A 14974-nucleotide genomic window follows, 5' to 3' on the forward strand; every position below is an offset into this window, starting at 1 on the left:
GTGACACTGACCAAGGGAAAAGCAGTCTGTTAAGCTCTGAACTTATACGCCAAGGACTTAGTAGTGATTTAGCACCTCTCTTCTCTTCTCACTTCATCTTTTGAGGCCAGGAATTCAGGAGCACTTACTCCCTCTTGTAACCTATCATTTTTGGTGTCCAGATAGAGGCTCCTCTAAGGATCCTGGTTTACTAAGGATCATGCACCCAGTGCTTTTGGAAAGTAAGATCTTCTAAATAGGCTTCACAAATGAGCAGTCATCTTTGAAAACACTGCCTTAGACTGCAAGCTCTTGGAATGATGACTGCTTTTTGCATGGGGTTTGTATGCTTACCAACTCAACTGCACACAGATCTAATCTCACATGACATTTTCGAGAAGCTGCTGTAGAAGGACTCCAATCATTTCAGAGCCAGAGATGTATCTCATTTTTGAGCACCTGTGATTTCTTTCTAAATGAAACAGGGACATCTTTTTCATTCATTTTAAACACGTTAATTCAGCTCAACCTAGCAGTATTACTATTTGTATTTTTTTTTTTTTTTTTGTAACTGAGGAATCCTGATAAAGGAAACAAGCATCTTTCCTTTGCTATGTTTCTTCTCTACTAGAACTAATTTTATACTACATTTCTAAGGTCAGGACATTTCAAACATGGGATTATTGTGAAAAATGCCTATTTCCAACATCCATATACCAACTATTCCTTTCAGATTGGTGAAAAACTGCATTCAGCTACTTCTACTAGCATTTTTCCTGTGTTAGAAAGGTCACGGGTATCTCACTTCATGCTTCTAACATCACTTGAGACATTCCAATATTCTGCAGATTACTGCAGACTTGTTGCATCTTGCTACGTAATAATTAGAGATACTACTAGCTTTGAAGAATTTCATACAATGGCAAAAGGAAACGGTTGCCAGCCCATTTGTAGATTTACCTTTATCTTTCTTACTGAATTATAACCACTGAGGTGTGTGAGGAGGAGGTGTCTCTACGAGGCTGATGGAAGTTAATGTGAAAAAAAAACCAAAACACACCAAAAAATACTTGGGGAGCTGCTGATCCTGGTCAACCACCGTGACAGGAGGAGGAACGAGGATTACCATGGGCTGGGAAATGCAGCTGAGGGTGAGCTGTGCCAAGAAGAGGATGGTTCCCCACTGCAATCATTTGCCCCAGGACAGATGACACTGAGTTCGGTTTCATTTCATCCTGAAATCTTCCTCTTTCTGTTCTGGGCTGAGTGGGAGCAATCTCTCACCTTTTATTCTCTAGGTAAAAGCAGCTATTGCTACACATCCTTATTACCTAACCGGTCCCTGATAAGTGGAGTCAACAGAGCCAGAGATGAAAGGTTACCCCAGGGTGTGCATGGTTGTCCTAGCTGGAGCCAGCATGGAGGAGGTGGCAAAGCAGAGCCCTGCAGCCTGCTGTGCCCACCTCTCTGCCCTCCTCCCCCTCCGGGCAGGGCAGCCCTGTGTTGTACGGACAGCAGGACAAGCCTCCGGGCTGCAGGAAGACAGCAAGCTGCCTGGGTGCTGTGCCGCAGCCTCGCAGCCCGTATTAAAATGATGCTAAGCAGTGACACATTAATCAATGGACTGAACGCAACACCCAGCAGCCGAAAGGGAAAGCAGGGACGTGGATGATTTTTGATCAGCCTGACAATTTTGTTTTTATTCCCAACCAGTCATGTGTTGGTCTGATTTTCCCCTCATTACTAAGACCTGGTAGCTGACAGAGGCTTGAAGGTTATTTAATGTTGTTTGTCAACTGCAGTGTCAATATGGTAGGAAAATGCCGAGAGGGAAAAGGAAAGAAGTCTCTTCTAGCTTTTGATTTTTGAGTTTGCTTGCCAAGCAGGAAACCAACGTTTTAGTTTTGGAGCAGACAACAAAGGTGGATCTATGAGCATACCAGAAGCATCTAGAGCTTCAAACACAGCAATCCTAATCCCAAGCATTTAAAAATCATTAATAAGGCCATGCTAAATAATTATAATGGCTGCAAAAGCATGGAATTAAAAATACATGTTGCTTTCCCATCAGCTCTACTCTTTTTTAGGATACCGTTATGACAGATTTTTCATTTTCACCCCCAACCATGAAACAAGATGGTTTTGTTCAAACGGCCAGGGACAGAGATGTATCATCACAAGACTCCAGGAGCAGAGCCTTTAAAACAAACAGCAGCTGACACGTGAAATGCTATTTCTGCAAATGTGAACTCAGGGTTTCTTTTTTTTTTAAAAAAAACCACTCCTTTTTCTGGACAACACGCTCCCATAACCAGGTGCCCTAAATCTACCTGTGTGGAGTTTTAACATCAGTCCATAAACATGCCACTGAACAAATATTCTCGTATGAGATATATGGAGGAGAATGACTTTACATGCAATAAACTCCTGGGCGTTATTTCTACGCTGCTCACCCCGAGCAGCCCCAGGTCCAAATCAGGGCTTCCAGGAGGCAGCTGGCACGCAGCCTGCACGCAGCCTGCCCCAGCAGGGCTCAGCGTGGGACGCCGCTAGCGCAGCGTGAACGCCGCAACAGCCATCGCGAGCACGTGGGGACGCCGGATCCTGGCTCGCTCACAGCTTCACAATCTGGATCTCGTCTTAAGGAAGGCTTCCGGGTGGCCTTCAAAAGCCGGAGCAGACGTCTCTCCTGTCACTTGATGCTGATGTATTTTAATTCCTATCCTCTATTTTATATTGAGATTCTAAGGAGCTCAGCTGGGGGACACAGCTCGGGCTTTGATGAACATTCAACAAGGTCGGGCAAATCCTTTTCCCTATATTCTGACTAAAGAGAAAACTCACTTCTTGCTTGCGATGCAGGGCTCCGTAGCCTGTATCAGGCAATTTTGAGATGAAACATTTCTGGGAGAATGGATGTCATGGCAGATGCTCTCAGCAGGTAACCTTCTGAAAAGCCAATTAGTCAGAGGTTATCGCAGCTGCTCTGTGAAACACAGTTGGTTCACACAGAATGGGCTGAAAATGTAGTTGTCCAAAATGTGTTTCACTAAGCTATTCAATGTCCTCAAATAGTGGGATTAGCCAAAAGTCTCTTCATGAGTCACGCACAGTTCCAGCTTCCCTACTAAAGCAGATCTCTCAGCAACTTTACTAGGTTAAACCAAATGAGGACACGATCGATTCTGTGCACAGATGATTTATGCAGTAATTTCTGTTCCTTGCCTCTTCCTTCAGAAATCGGAGTTCATGAAGGGCATGATGAGCTCTCTAACAGGCTTGAGCTCACACTCCATCCTTGTACTGAAAAATATCCTGAAAGCGTTTTAGCATCTACAAAGCTTGATTTTACAGTGCTAATCTGGAATCCTCAGAAGAAAAAACCATCCCCTCAAAATGTATGCCCTTTTCATGTCTGAGCCTAAACAAAATGTGACAATTTCCAAGCTTAAAAGTTAGGTTCAAAAAGCTGGGAAAATCCTGGGAGAGACTTTCTTCTTTCAAAGAGGCTCATTCATCCCTACTCAGGATGCTTCATACATCCCTCCATCTACCTGCTGCTGCGAGCACACAAAGAAAAAAGAAGTGTGTTTCTGCATTCAACAGAACACGATGATTTCCTTGAACTTACAAGCAGCTAAAATATTTTGAAAAAGTGCAAGCAACCACTTCCTTAGTGTTTACAGCTACTTTCAAAGAATTCTCTTGATCTACTGCAAACTTACCCACCGACGTGAGCAGTCAACTGGCTGTCCACCAGCATCCTTCTCTAGAGGCTCAAATTATAGCAAACAGAAAGATTTAAAGGAACGTGCTGCTAAGGAGTCTGGAAGTTTGAGCTGGTGCTGTCTGGAGCTGCAAGTGCACAGGAGATTGCCGACTTCATACCCTAGCATGCACATCTCTCGCTGCCTGCCTGTAATCAGTTCCTGATCTCACAAGTCCTTGTGGGGTGCTCTGCAGGAAGTGAAAAAGGTTGTCACAGATGAATAGGCTTCCACACACCGTGGCTCGAAATAGCCATCTGCACTACATCTTGAAACTCTGCATCTGCATTGCTTTTGTCTCGAGACACTGGGTTTTAATATAAAGCACCAGGAACTGTGCAAACTGAGTGAACTTAAAAAAAAAAAAAAAAAAAAAGATATGGCCTTAAGTGGTATCCTTAGCATGCAAATAAGGTGCTCAGCCACACAGTCTGCGGTGGCCTGCAGTGGTTTGGTGGCTGCTCTGACCATCACCTGGAACGTGCCCTTGCATTTGTTCTGCAGCTTCTGCAGGACACTTTCAAACCCCTCCCGTTAAAAACTGTGCGGCAGCATTTGGAAATATAGTTCTGTCCATTATGTCGCTGTATTACTTGCCTGAGGACCTTCAGCAAAATATGTATTAAGTTATGAAGCATAATCAGAGGAAACTAAAGACTTCACTAGAAAAATCAAAGTGTTATAGCAAAAGGGTTTGGAAACTCTCTGGAGCTACAGATCCCCCACTGCCTTTGCAGAGCTTATGCAGGATTAATAGGTGGAACAAACTACCCACCTTTGGGGAGATATTCACTGTAAGGTTCCCTGAAATGAAAGTTTTAACTCAGTTTTCATTCTCTCAAATGATTAACCAAGTGAAAAGGAAAATTAAACCTACTAAAACCACCAGAGATTGCACGTGCGCACACACACATTTACCACAAAACAAAACAAAAAAAACCAAAGATCATGAAGCCTACAAAGTCAGCCTCTCCCCCAGTACATTGAACAAGCAACTTTATTTACCTCTTTGGATAAATGAATTATGATACATCCTTTACTTGTATTATCACATCACATTATCATTGTTTTCCCCAGAATCCTCGCATTGCTCTGAGCTCCAAAGGAGAAAGAACAGAAAGAGGATTTCGGTGCCATTTGGTACTCCTATTTACCCTTGTGGTTCACGTGGCCCACCACCTCATTTAATGTGCAACATTCAGTCCCGAGAATAATCGCTATATTCACGGAATCTTCTAGTGGACACACTGTCCAACCACATCACAAACAAAATGCCTCAATTTCAAAATACTCCACGAAAAGACATCACCTTATTTTACATCTCCTAGCTAGGCACAAAGGGTGTTCCAGGGCAGCATTGCTGTACAAGCAAGACCCTAAAGATGCAAAAGAAAGTCTGGGTTTGACCGTCTATACTGAATCCTCAACGTGCACTTGAAATAAATAAAATAAAATAAAATAAAATACAATACAGTAAAATAAAATAAAATAAAACAAAACAAAACAAAACAAATAAAATAAAATAAGATAAAATCCCCATGTCTAATTCTCCCAGCTGCAGGACCAAGCCCAAGGAGGTGCTGCAGCAGGGGCAGGTCTTGCCTGAGGCAGAGGTCTCCCTCCAGCCTGTCGCTGATGCTGTGACAGGGAGCGTGCTCGCTGCTCTGCAAATCAAGCTCATGTTTCTGTCTGGGTGGCTGGAAAATGAACTACGGAGATCAGACTGATTTACCACCTTTGAAGAGTCCCTGGGTGATTATTGAGACTATATCTTGATGTATACCCACCAGAGACCCCAGATACCAGTGTCACTGCCTCTGCAGAAGCGCTTCAGAAATGAAGGATGGGCTGATTGTATCAAAGAGGCTCTTAAGTCAGGCCCCAAGTCTCAGGCCTGAAATTACATGGGCTGTGTTGATCACAGAGACAAGTAAAGAAGTCATTCATGAAATACTACGTATGAAACAAAGAATACCTCGCCAGTGTTCAAGAAAGTTTGAGAAGTTCAGTTGTTGAGGTTCTGGGGAGAAATAATCAGCTCCACACAGGAACTGACTGCTTGGTTGCAAAAATCTGCTTTATGCTGATTTGCCCCTTTCCTATTATTTTAGCGAGGAGGCTATCCAAAGCAGTTGCGTATTTTTCTCTCTCCTTTTGCATCAGGCACAAGTACATTCTGAAAATATGATCACACAAATATATTTAAATGGTTTCAGACCGGTGGCTTTTCTGTATTCTGTGGAGGTGACTGCTATATTTGGTTGCTGCCAACCCCAAGCAAAACATTATTCAGATTTGCGTCATGTCCCCTGCCTCCCAAACTAAGCGATACGAACCACGTCCTTAAAGGGTCCTTTGGGTCTATGTTTGTAAGGGGTCCTCAGGAGGGCCCTTTGGGGCAGATTACAGGATGGGTTGGAGTACTCCATGTCCCCCTTGCTGCCCGCAAACCCAGCTTTCCTTCCCAGGATAACCCATGCCATTCCCAGATCTCGCGCTTGGCCTTGGAAGGGCTCCCAGGTGCTGCAGCGTAGACATACCCGGTGTAAATCAAGGACAGGACCAACGTACTTTGTGGCAGAAAATAATTCAATACCAGGTAGAAATTGACCTTTAAAAGTCAGACAGAAGAGCATCTCCACACTTAAAACAGAGGGGTTTTGGACTAAATGTCATATTGGGAAAAAAGATTTTCACTTATCATGCAGATTCTTTGCTGGGGCACGCCAAGCAAGGACGTGTACACGTCAGTGAAATACGCAGCGGAGCAGGGCCTCGGCCCAAGTGGTTAAGGTGAAGGCCTTGCCTGCCACGTCCTGGAGCAGCAGGCTTCCCTCTGCTGTCCAGCTGAGTAAATCCAAAATTGTTCCACAAAGTGGAACAGCATCAAGAAAAGCCAACCCCCTTCCTGCCTGGGAGCTGGTCTTTAAGGTTAGAGATGGAAATAAATAAGCACGCATGGATTTCTGAGGCAATGATTTGGCTGAGCTGCGTTAGTCTGAAGCTAGCCGGGTATTTCCACACTGCAGGCTGCAACACAGGCCAAATGTGAGCCACAGGCAGAAGTGGGGCATGCGAATGCATCCCTGTGTTCGCTGAGCTATGAGAAGTAAGAGCACCCGCACACTTGGCTCTGAAGTTTACCTGGTGTTTGCACAAATTCGTTTTAACCTCCTCTTGACGGGCAACCAGTCTAAGCTAATTATCGAGGCCTCTTTGACAAGCGGCGGGGAAAGACAGGGCCCTTGGAGGAGTGATCCACCCTACTTACTTGTCGTATTGGATAAATGATCCTCTGGAAGGTCCTCTCTTCACTGATTATCCGGAAAAGCTAAATAATTAGCACGGAGTAGGAATCCAGCAATTAAATGGCAAACGAGAGGTGACAGGAATTGCAACTTAATGCTTAATTTGATTGTTGCAAATTCCAATTAGCATGTGAAATGTAGGTACCACAATGTTCAGGATTAGCATGTTTAATGCTTACATTTCTACTGAAATCAAGAATGATATAGATCCCAGGGAGGGATAAGAGCCCTAAATTCCTTTGAGGCCTTGGATATTGGAATTTGACAGGGAAATTACACACTAAATAATCTTCTTAGAAATTGATACGCACAGCTGAGATAATGAGATGCTTCCTGCAAACAATCCACAAAGTACCGAAGTTTTTTAGAGAAATTATTTACTCAGCATTACTGGTATCATTTTGCAGCTGGATAATTTATTGTGTCCATGCTGCCAAATTGTTTCGATTTGCCACTGATTTGCTTTCCATTTCTACTAGCAATATATGAACAAATCGACATCATAGTCAAGGAATCTGCACGGGCATATAAAACAAGAGTAAACAAAAATGATATTTTGTTTATTATTAAACACTTCTCATATTTTAGCTAAGGTAGGCAATTAGGTTGATAGGAATTTGCAAATGGATGAGAAGTTACACCATTTTATCTCAGGCCAAACAGTTTATCGCAATTCATGCACAGACAAACTTCTGTGCTTCAAAATATCTAATGGGATGTGGTATTTTTCTTCCAGTGCCAGCAAAATACAGATCCCAATTACATTTTTGCTTCAAGGAAGGCAGGAAGGAGGAATTTCTGCCATTGGAGCATGAAAAAGATTTTGGCTAGAAAGAAGATGGACCAGATTTTCCAAAAAAAAAAAAAACAAAAAAACAACAAACCCAAATGATTTGCACACCAAAGTCTCATTAGAAGTCAGCAAGACTTTGATTTCTAAGTCACTTGTGAAAATTTTCTCTGATGATTCCTACAAGTCTTTTAATATTTATCCTGAACAAGTGCTGACAAATCATTCAGAAGCAGATCTGGGGCTGCAACAAGTTCTGGTAACCCCTCAAGACATTTCTAAAGCCTCACCCACAAGAGATTCGAAACTTCTGGCATGTCCATATGTCTGAAATCTTCAGTTTGCATCATGCATTTGTCTATTTAGGATAATTAAGGGCATGCCTCCGTGAACACATTACTGCGAGGTAACCAGCGTCCGGATTTACAGCAGAACAGATGCTCTGCTATAACTGTCCATGTGCATGCCCTTACCCTGTGGAAAACACACGGCAGCTTAGCGCCCTGTCATTGAGTACGAGCACGCAACACACATTCAGCACTCGCACTCCATCTTCCCATTTCCTCGCAGTAACTTGCTCAGGTAGCCGCCCTGTCATATTTGTTTTACAAGCCCAGCCCCTATCACACACTGCCCAAGAATAAACACAAAACGTCCTTCGCCAAGACATTTTTTAGGCTGTTCACTGTCACCTCCAACCCGCCCTTAGAGGATTTTGTATTCAGTGCTCATCCCTGCTTAGGCTGCACCAGGCGGGGTGCAACGTAAAGAAACGGAGGCTGGAGGCTGGTTAGCGAGGGGGACCCTTACCCTGGTATTTTAGCAAGATGAACCTAGGTTCCTGAGAGGTTGTATTTAACCATTTTACCGATAAAACGCCAAAGTGAAAAAAAGAAAAAAAAAAAAAAAAGCTATGACATTGCAGAGATCACAAAACAACTAAACAGCACCCTTGTCAGAAAGCCAGTGTTTCATTCAGGTGCAAGACTTTCAGAAACTGCTACTTGGTTCGCCACACTAACAACGGGGTTTTCTCTGAAAAAGTCCCGTATTTCAGGAGTCTGGACTTTGGTCCAAAGGGTGTGAGAACTGGAGATCTCTCAGAGAGCTGTAAACATGTTAAATATCAACTTCTTAATGACACCGCCATTTAATTCTACTTTCAATTCTGAGATTACAAAGGGAAATGATCTCACCTCATCAGGGCGTAACTACAACGTGCTGCTACAGCTCACACTTTTACCAACTTTGCGGAGGCTCCCATGAGATTACTGTATCAGTGGCCCTAATAGAGCAGCCCAGATTCATCTCTGATCACTGGAGCACAGCCTGCCAACAAGAACTCTGCCTTCATCCTCTTGGCCCACATTCGGGATTAGAAGTTCTTTCCAAATCTAAGTAGGACCAGGATGATCTCAGGAAATTACATCTTCTGATACAGTTGAAAGGTGTTTCTTTATTGCACATGGAATTTGTTCAGTTATTACACCGACCAGGCCACTCCAGTGAGCACTTCTAAATCCACTGCTATAAACCCACCCTGATCATCAGTTAGAGGCTAAGGAAATCTGTCCATTTTGGATTTTCGTCTTGCAGATACTACTGGCTTTATGTAGAAAGCAAAAAAAATAAAAATCTTTTTTTAAAAAAGATTTTTTTTTAAAAAAAAGCTTTTTGCTTTTGATTCAAATTCTCAAAATTTTAACCAGTAAATAAGTGATATCTCCAGTAAAAAGGTAAAACTTCTGATTCTGCTATACAAAAAAGTGATCCCATGGTTTTGCACTTTTCTGGAAAGTAAGTTTTTCCCCTTCTGTCTGTGAAGGGAAGACCGTGGCTTTGCTTCCAGCACATAGACAACTCTGGGAGTGCAATTCCACGAGATGAATCACGCAACAGTGGAGACAGTCATGGTCCTCGAGCTTTTCCTTCCAGCAGGCACCACTGCCCCTCTGCTGGGCCCAGCTGGCTGCACAGTACAATGGATCCGTGAAACACACCCGCGTGGAAAACAAGACCGAAGAGCAATACTGGTTTTAAACCAACTCATTTCACTGATCTGCTTTAGAGCTCCAACCACAGCCACAGCGGCCTTGGCAGGGAGTGGGGAAGAACGGCTGCAGGCAACGCAGGAACATCCTAAGCCAGCTTTGCAGCCGGAGGATTCGTAAGATGGAGTCACATCTTGTGTCTCCCCGAATGCTGACTGTGGTCTTCCAAAGAACATTGACGTCTAACTCAATTTAGAAAGGTAATAAGGAATGAAGCCAGTAGCCTGCGAATGGAGAGAGAGCGCTATAGATAACAGGCAGGGCTAATTCTGTTTTTAAATAACAATAGGGACAGCAGACCCACTGGCAACAGCCAGAACATTTGTTCAAATTATGCATTCTCTGACTTTTCTTTTGCTACTGGAGGGAGGGCCCAATCCTGAAGCTATTTTCAGTCGTGTTATTTTGTCAGTGCCCAGCCATGAATCAGGGTCCCACTGTGCTATTCAAACACTTAACTAAAGGCTGGTTTCTCCCCAAAGACTTTGAAATTCAACTTAAAAAAAAATTCCAGAGGTCTAAATGGCAGGAAGAACTACATTAGCAGTACTTTCTTTTATTGTTTTTTATTATTTTTTTAACTAAATATTGTTTACTTCATTTGCAGTAATTAGAGTAGAATAATGAAAAAAACGTTTTCAAGCAAAAGCCTGGAACAACTCTGCAGCACTGCTGGTGAAATAACAAGCCATTTCAATGAAATAAAATGCAAGCATTGAACAGCCCAAAATGGCTTCCACGGAGCCACAGCAGTACTGTATGCAAATATGTAATTTAGTTGTTTTTATGTAACCTGGCTATTTTGTAATCACAGAGGTGGGGATTAGATGAATGGGACAGAGGCCATTTGTAAAGAAACTACATGGGAAAAATATGCACTGCAGTTATAGTCCTGGTATTTAAATTCAGATACTCAATAAACACATTGTCAGCTAACAGCAGACTATTCAGATTCATTAATGATACTGATTTAGAGTTAAAGTAGAACATACAGAAGTGAAAGCCTGGAGATATATATACATATGATCTTTTAAAACACATTTTAATGGACAGTGATTGCGTTGCTTTTATAGAGCGCTGCTCATCCAAGCCTGTTTTACAAACCAACTGCGGACGTGCACACACATTTGCCCCCAAACAAAGGAGCTCACCACGTCTGTCACTAGACAGCCATCACCTCTGCTGCGACAACAGGCGGTGCTCGTAAACACGCACAACACTTTTTAAACTCTTTCTATACCATAAATGCAAAATACAGACAGGAGCTGTGCCTAGAATCTAGACAGGATACGTTTCCCAACAACCCCAGCTAAAATATAATGAGAAACACATACATACATATCACTAAATCTATTGCGATACCTACATTGTGCAGATCCAGCAGCACTACCAACAGCACTCACCCATCCCGCCATGCTGAGATATCATTTGCAATGACCTTTAAAGAAAATGACCCCTATTCCCAGCGAGCAGACTGCCTGCAGGACAAGTGTCGAAGATAGGAGCTCATGATTGAGTGGCTAATATCTCTGCACAACTCCAGCTCTCCTGATCTAACATAACACGAAAGGAAGTTCTGAGATCTCGCTTTCTTGCCATGTCTGAGATTTGGTTTCCAAAACCTTTGTAGCAGCCTCTAAGAGGGTTTTGGGAAGCTTGAAAACCTTCCTCGTTAAAGCCAAAAGCTGGGATACAGTCTTCTGCACTCCTGACACCCAGAACTTAACCGAATTTCTCCAAATGTTCTTTAAAATCTGTGGTAAGGATCTGGATCTCTTCTGAAACCACCAACCACAGACGACTCTTCCTGAGTCATCTACCAAAGCCTAAGCCAAAACTACCACTGAAGGCGACAGAAACCGTTGAAAATCTCGGCTTCCCCACCACGCAAAATTAGTTACATTAGTTATATCACATTCAGCCCACAGCCTGCCTACCAGACTCACGATGCTTGGCCGCTGTACCAACAAAGGACTCGCAAATGGAAGCGTGGCCTGGATTCATTCAAGCACCTTCAGACACCTCCTGCCGTCACCTAGATTAAATCTGTAGGTTAATTCAGGGGAGGGAGGTGGCCGCGGGTCTCCTGTCCCCAGCCCCAGCCCATCACTGCCTCAGCTGATCACAGCGGGGCTCAGGGAAACCCGAGAGGTACCTGGAGGTAGATGGGGTGAATCCAGACCTCGGTTAACAAGTGGGTAGGTGAAATGTGAACTGCGCTGCTTCTACAGAGCCAAAGGGGAAAAAAAAGCAACAAAACTATTTTAGCTAACCAAAGCTGCAAGCACAAATCTGAGTACACAGAGGGAACAGATTTTTTTTTGAGCAAGGTGGTGCCGTTTTTACATACTGATGAGTAATAACACACTCTAAAAATGTTTTAAAGGATCTGATTGTGAGAGACAGAGAGTTTGGAAACTTTGCCTTTTGAAGATCGTGCACCATGGCAACCACTAGAAAGGTGAAAAACAGTCTCCCCGGGTCATCTCTATGGAGGGTTCTGATTGTAGCTTGGCCGGTGCTCACTTCTCTGCACGGCAGCAGAATTACTGACTTTGCTGGGAACGGCCAAGACCCTTTACTTAACTCCGAGACACCACAAATCACTGTTAATTCTGGTGCTGGCTGCGAATTACATTAGAACATTCATTAGAGATTTTAAGGACCAGAAAAAAGGATCTGGAGGACCGGAATGTAAGTTGTCCCCTGTCGACCAGTAACCTTGTTAATTCCATATAGCTGCCGTGATTCTTGGACTTCTGCTTCCTCTAAATAAAAGCCTGTGAAGGTTTGACACCAACTATCTGTGAACTGCTAAGTACTCCTCTGTGACTGCAGAGCAAATCACCTAGGTCTGTTCTCCCAGGGACTAACAAAGCTTTCATTGCCCAGAAGCAATATTCATCCTAAATGGATAGTAGCTCCCAATCCCTACAGCCTTTGGGACCTCATGGTATTGCCTCCCCACCCTACAGGAGTTGCTTAATGTAAGAAAGGGTGAAAACTTATGCACGACAATGTGTTCGTGTATACACATGGACTATGAGTGAGGAATGAGCATCCTCCAGCACCTCCTGGGGACCTGAGAGCATCACCTTTGGGTGACAGCTGTAACCCTGCTGCATCAGGGGTCAGCCAGTAGCTGCTTCCTAGTGTCATCAGATGCCTTTGTCCCATGTCACATTTTCAGAACAGTCTGCAAACTTTCAACCTTTTAATATCAAATATGAAATCGAATTATATAAACAACCAATCTGTCACTCCAGTAGAAACACGAAGTTCAATTTCAAGGTAGGATATTTACACTGGGGAAGATCCCATTTGTATTTTTAAATTAAAGACTACTTTTTGAGGTTTATTCCCCCACACAAAGGTGTTTCTAATCCTGATGATGTGCCCCAATTTGAGTCACTGATGTCCAAGATGAAATGGCTGGAACCAGGACAAAAAATTTCAGCCCTTCTGATGTCACCTGTACCTTTGAGATGGACATTGTCACTCACGTCGATAGTCACATCTGGCCAATTGGGGATGAGTCGGGAGAACACTCCTCATCAACAAAGCCATTTATTTATTTATTTATGTGGCTATCATCATTTTTCTTGTTTCTTTGTGTTGACACTTATTACTGCACACACCCACACTGCCAGCAGCTCCAAACAAAAATATTTTTCACTATTCCAGTCCTTCCATTGTGTGTCACGATGCATGCCAGACTTGCCCCTAAAAGTCTGCATTTAAGTGTTTCTGTTTTGTCTCTCCGTATTCTGAGTAATGCTTATGGGAAATTTGCTCTTTGCTTTCAAGGTAAGACTGAAATGGACAAGCACTGATACTTAATCAGGGATGATTTATTTTAAAAGCGTAACATCATCTCCATAACTCCTTGCAAATCAAATGCTTTAAAACAATGCTTTCAATTATTACTAGGGCACCTGAAGCCTGCTGCCAATTTCTGTGAGTTTTCTGCTGTGTTTGTTGTTTTTTTTTTTTTCTTTTTTTTTTTTTTTCCTGTGCCCACAGAGTGGTACAGAAAAATGACTTCACTTCTGATTTGCAAGGATGCTCAGCTGTGGCAGCCTCTTTGTCTTCAGGAGAAAGGAAGTGCAAAAACAGCTCTGCATAACTATAAAGGAGAGCAAGCTTAGATGTGTGTGAATATATATATATATACACACACATATATATAAAAGTCCCACAACAATGAAGTTTCATGTAACGTATAACCTAAACACAAGCAAGCAGACAAATTAAGCAGATGAATGCTCTGTGTGTACATTAATGTTGATATTAGACTTTTAAAGAATAACTTCCCATTACGTACTCCTTAAGCAAGTACAAATTCTGTTAGCACTCGCATACCAATGGAAAGGCTGAAGCAGCCAGCAATATGAATTGTCTTTCAATCCTCTGTAAAACAATTATATCCTCTGTGCGAGCTGAAATTCTTTACTGCTCATAATCAGCTTTCCGCTCTAAAATCCAAGTCACCAGGACACATACATAACTTACATTACGCTGTAAGATTGTGGCTGTAAAAGAATATTAAGGAGGAACCCTTGCAAAATAATACTAAATATTTCCTTTCCAGTTAAGATTAGAATTATGGCTAAGGGAGTAGAGTCTTGCTAATTCACTTTAATGATTGGGAGATCCATTGCAAATTACTGAATTTTTCAACTAAGTGAGAAACACATTAAAAAAGCAAGTGTAATTTATCACAAAATGCACTTTGCTCATTTATTTTGACAACTGTTGTTTAAATTATTTATGCCCCTTCATCATGTACTAGTAAATGTACTGTAGTCTGTTTTGTAAAAATAGTCATCAGCGAGATTAGAGGAACATAACATCCGCTATTACCCTTTGCTTGGAGGTGAGTAGAAATCATCATTTTGTGCTTTGCCAATGCAAAACAGAATTTTTTCCCCCCGTTCTTTTTTAAAGAATGCTGAACCCACAACAGCTCCTACCAGATTCAAGCATCTGCAGAGAAACTTGAGTGGAAAGAGCTGAGTGTTGTTACCTTGAAAGTCGGGCCACTGAAATAAGTGCCTATTAAGGGCTTAACGCTGTGGT

At 42.7% G+C, this 14974-nt stretch overlaps 1 protein-coding gene across 3 annotated transcripts in view; it reads right to left on the reverse strand.

Annotated features, from left to right (window-relative positions):
* SAMD12 (sterile alpha motif domain containing 12) overlaps positions 1 to 14974 on the reverse strand; it is a 175165-nt gene that overhangs the window by 11836 nt on the left and 148355 nt on the right. Inside the window, exon 6 of one of the 3 annotated variants that reach the window (XR_010828771.1) lies at positions 3705 to 3936. The exons of the other annotated variants lie outside the window; for them this stretch is intronic. The gene's annotated coding sequence lies outside the window, so the exon portion shown is untranslated. The remainder of the gene's footprint in view (positions 1 to 3704; positions 3937 to 14974) is intronic. 3 annotated transcript variants of the gene reach the window in all.

The sequence above is a fragment of the Anser cygnoides genome, chromosome 2, assembly GCF_040182565.1.
Source record: "Anser cygnoides isolate HZ-2024a breed goose chromosome 2, Taihu_goose_T2T_genome, whole genome shotgun sequence".
Taxonomy (NCBI): domain Eukaryota; kingdom Metazoa; phylum Chordata; class Aves; order Anseriformes; family Anatidae; genus Anser; species Anser cygnoides.